This window comes from Sceloporus occidentalis, unplaced genomic scaffold, assembly GCF_023333645.1.
Source record: "Sceloporus occidentalis isolate IW3139 unplaced genomic scaffold, rSceOcc1.0.p SCAF_4, whole genome shotgun sequence".
In the NCBI taxonomy this organism is placed as follows: domain Eukaryota; kingdom Metazoa; phylum Chordata; class Lepidosauria; order Squamata; family Phrynosomatidae; genus Sceloporus; species Sceloporus occidentalis.
This window is the reverse complement of record NW_028316984.1, coordinates 37,450,312-37,455,367: the sequence shown is the minus strand read 5'-3', so window position 1 is coordinate 37,455,367 and position 5,056 is coordinate 37,450,312.

The window sequence follows — 5,056 nt, the reverse complement described above, 5'->3', positions numbered from 1 at the left end:
CACAGACTTCTAATTGATTGTGAGTAACTTTTGCTGTTCCAGTTTTTTTTATTGCCTTGATTGTAGAAACCTGAAGTATATTGGGGTGTTGGAATGCCACATTGGTTACTTACTGTGAATATGCATTCTCGGTTGTTGAGACAAGGAATCCACACTACTTGGGTTTCTCCCATCACCACCCACAGAAAGGCAGGATGTCTCATGATCTCACAATATCTGATGAAAATACTTGAATTGGCTCCTCTCAGCTCAGTAGTCTTAGTGCATAATTTACAATTCACAGAAGCAGAAAAAACAAAACAACAACAAAGCCATCACACTTTGAGAAAAATGAGGCAGTCACAATGGGAGGAGTGGATTCCTCTTCTCAACAACCCAGAATACACCTGCATATTAAAAACAACCAAAAAACCTCTAGGTTGGTGAGAAAAGGAATCCACACATCCTCACATGCAAAGACCCTTGTGGTACCTCTTGAAAGAGCCTTCTGTCAAAGAAGTCATCCAGTGATCTATACTTATCAATCTTGTAGTGGTGGATGAAGGCAGAAAGCATGCTTCAAGTGACAGCCCTATAGATATCACTGATAGAGGCATTAGAAGCGGATGCTGCAGTAGTGGCAGCAGCTGTCATAGAATGGGCAGCAACATTCAAAGGTTGAGGTATTTTGGCAAGATCATGAGGATGCATACCATAATCCAAGTAGCTATTGTGAAATGCGACAACTTGCACTTTGAGGAAACTGGATTAAAAGGCAAAAAGGACAGGTTATATACCTGTAACTAGTTCTTTAAGTGGTTATCTGTGAACTCACAGAAATGAATTACCCTGCACCTGGATAAGTTGTGATCTAGAATCTGTTCTAGAACCTAGAACATTGCATAAGCATTACATAAGTGTTTTGATGGTAGCCCCACCCCTCCGGCCTATATAGGGGCCTTCCCCCCCGAATTGCTAGTTCCCTGGATGCAGCAATCCAAAGGGTAGGCAGCATATGACACGGGGAGGTTGGGCAGGATTGTGTGAGTTCAGAGATGATCACTCAAAGAACTACAGTTACAGGTGTGCAACCTGACCTCTTTTATGGTCTCGGACTCACTCAAATGGGAGACTAGCTAGCTACACTAGCTAGCTTGGAGTTTGGTGGAGTCTCCTTTGGAGGTTTTTAAACAGGTTGGATGGCCTTCTGTTGGGGATGCTTTGATTTTGAGTTCCTGCATAGCAGGGGGTTGGACTGGATGGCCCTTGTAGTCTCTTCCAGCTGTTATGATTCTACATAAGTAGGAGGTAGGAATGTCGCTGCAAACAAGTAAAAAATTTACTGAACATTGAGCGAAACATCAAAATATTTACCAGAAGGATAATGTTCCCCACCCATATAAGGCAATAAAAGTATCGAAGCATTTTAAAGGTGAGGAAGTACCCTGGAATGTAGAAACACAGTACAGCAGTCAGACTTTAATGATAATATATACTAGAATGTATAGCTCTCCCCAAAACAGTATCAGTCTGAGACCTCAAGTCCACTCTCAAGTGAGTTATCAACGTCATGGGCTGCAACTAGGTAGATGTCCTACAAATGTCGTCAGCCAAGAAAGCATAGGATGCAGCAACAGCCTGCATGGAATGGGCTCAAATTGAGCTGTTCAAATGCTAGGTTGATAGCCAACATCAGCCACTGTGAGAAATGCTGTGACAAAGAGTAAATCAAAGAGTGTGGGGCCTGAAAGGTCACAATCCTGTTGACATAAAAGGCCAAAGTCCTTCATATGTCATGACAGTGTCACCATCTGCCAGGGTTCTACAGGAAAGCTGGGAGAACAATGTCTAGGTTGATATGGAAAGGTGACACCAACGCAAGCAAGAAGGTAATGTTGAGTCTCAGGATGGCTCAATCAGGAACTTATTCTAGACCAGGAGAACACAGAGCTTACTCTAGCCATTCTGTGACCTTTTCTTTATTTCTGGGCCACCTTCTCTTGGCAATGGGCTCTTCATTCGATGAGACTGTCCTTTGAAGTTACCATAACACGGCGAGGTTCAGTGAAGAGAGATCCCTTCTGCACATTGGCTTGATAGGACCATCATGATAGGGAAAGCCTGACCTGAGATAGAAGGTGGAGCAGTAAGTGCTTGTGATGGGTGATGAATTCTTAGTATGGTTTCAAAAACCACTGCTGTTGAGTGAAATCAGGCCCCTGGTACTTATTTGTATCACTGAGATCATTAGGCCTAGGAGCTGAACAAGGGATACCAGAGAGACAGAAACCTCTGTGCCCTGGACAGGAAATTCAGCTACCATTTCTCTGAGTATGAACTTGGTAGTATCTGTTAGGGCTCCTAAGTGGGTGATGGCCTGGAATGAACCCAGCTGACTTTTCTTGAAGGAGTCAGACTTCCATATCCAGGGGGGGATCCATTCCACACACACACCCTTAATATATATAAAAAAGCAGGACTTCAAGTCCCATTCTCTCTAATGGCAGTGCGGCCATGTGCATGCACAGTCATTGGGGACTATGGGACTTGCCACCCACAGATGCTCATATCAACCCTTGTGCCACCAGGGTACCACATTTCTTGCTTTGCAATGTTAAGGCTATTCTGATTATGAAAAACTGATGAAAAGGGAATTTCTTTCACTTAATATTTTGGCGGACATGGGACATGGTGCCTCTTTCATTCAATTAAGACAGTGCTGCCTCACACTGATGATCGGAATCAGTAATGGAAGAGGAGAGACACAAAGTTGCAGATACCTTAGACTGGCAGTTCCTAACCTGTGCGCTGAGGAACAAGTGATCAGAGGATTCTGAGTGGTGTCTGAGGGGGCATTCCCACTTGCGATTTCAAACGAATTTAAATACAGCGGTTCGTTTTAAAGCGATTCAAAATAAAGCGAATGTTATCCCGCTTTTCAAATTGCTTTATTTGTATCGTTCCCATTTACGTAACATTTTATTTTAATTCGCTGTAATTGACCCTGTTTCGTTCCCATTCAAGGATGAATCGGTGTATATTTAAACCGGTTTTGTTACTTTTTCGTTCACATTCACTTGTTTCGGCTGTCAGTCAAAGCAACATCATCATGATGTCACATTAATTCGGAGTAACATACACCGATGTAGCCTGTACCTGCGTTCCCACTACCTGGCCATTTTTAATTCATTATAAATTTTGCGTTTGTTTTTTTTTAAAAAAAGAGCCAATGAGGAGGCGCTTATTCGTCCTCTTCTGTGTCTCCCCATATTAACTGCCATAACTCAGTGCTAGGGAATCCTGGGAATGGTAGTTTATTATGGCACCAGCACTCTCTGGCAGAGGAGGATAAATGTCTCACAAACACAACAGTTCCCATAATTCCCATAATATATATATGCATGTGTGTGAGAGCATTCATATATAAGCGTGTGTGTATAAACACACACACACCTACATACCTATCTATCTATCTATATAGTGTGTGTGCCTGTGTTTTCGCCAAATCAGATCAAGGAAGGCTTCATTGGGGAGAGAATCTTTGGGGAAGATTGCTCCCAGGGCTGTCTGGAGAGCCATGAAGCAGGGATATGTCCTGCAAAACCCATCCCATAGTTCCTCTGGAAAGAGCCTCGGTTCCCAAAATTCGCTTTGCCTGTCCTATGGGGAGAGAATCTTTCGGGAAAATTGCTCCCAGGGCTGTCTGGAGAGCCATGAAGCAGGGATATGTCCTGCAAAACCCATCCCATAGTTCCTCTGGACAGAGCCTTAAAAATGGTGTTCAATGGCTCTCCTCACACATCGGTCTATGAAAGAGGAGCAGAGGGGAGGTTGCAATCCACCGGAGGAAAGGCTATTATGTGAATGGAAGAAAATGCCGCCGGCAATGCAGAAAGAAACCAAAGAGGGTGACACTCCCAGGCCAGCCCCTTGAGCGCTGCTCCTCCAGTGGAACCTGAATCAGACGCCGAAATGTTCCCATTTAAATACAGCGCTTCCTATCTTGGATCAAGGGATAATACTAGGGTAGACCCTAGTATTTTTTTACGCCGGTTTATAGACTTCTAATCTGGGTTAAATGTTACTATTCGAATCAGATTAGAATCGCAGTGAGAACAATTGCGGGTTAATCTAGAACTGTTCTAGAGTTAATTTGGGATTGAGTGGGAACGATACACCTTGGATTCGATTTGTAAACCGGTGTATAAGCGAGTGGGAACACCCCCTGAATCTGACCACCCCTTCCTCATGATCAGAAACACAGTTTCTCCCAGAGTCCTGAGGAGTCTCTTCTAAAATCAAGAATTTAAGATCTGAGCCACTATCAGAGGCCTCAGAAGAATGGGATGGAGAAGTGGCTTTCCTCTTAACAGAGGGTAGGAACATTCAGACGTTTTCTGGAAAACTGGGATCTAGAACAGGATGCAGAGGACTGGGTCTGCCTAAGCTTTTCAAAAGGGCATTTTAGCAACCAAGAAGCAGAACTGTGGCCTTTGTTGCATCTCTCATCTGCCCTCTTGTGGCCAGACTGCTTCATAGCCTGGGATTCAAGCAGTTGTGTTAAGTGCTCCAACAGATCATGGATGGATTTCCCCAAATTCTTTTCATAAGGAAAACTCCAGGGAGAGGGGCAGAGGGGCATACTGCTCAGAAAATAACTGAAACAGCTGCATTCCCAGGAGGAAGGGACAACGGAGGGGAGTGGCGATGCTGGTTGGCGTGCTGTCTATAGCTGGTAGATGGGACAACTGAAAAGGCTGAAAGTGCTGCTGTCAAAGGCTAATTTTGTTTATTGGAGTGAAAAACAGAATACCAAGGAATGCCTCACTAATCTCCCAATTCAAAATGGTGGGCACTACAATCATTGACAAAATGGTAGCCAGGATCACCACTCCCATTACAGTGAAAAGGATAAGAAAAAGTGGTCCAATTATTAGAATCATAGAGTTGGAAGAGACCGCAAGGGCCATCCAGTCGAACCCCCTGCCAGGCAGGAACTCTCAATCAAAGCACCCCTGACAGGTGGCCATCCAGTCTCTGTTCAAAGACCTCCAAAGAAGAAGACTCCATCACTCTG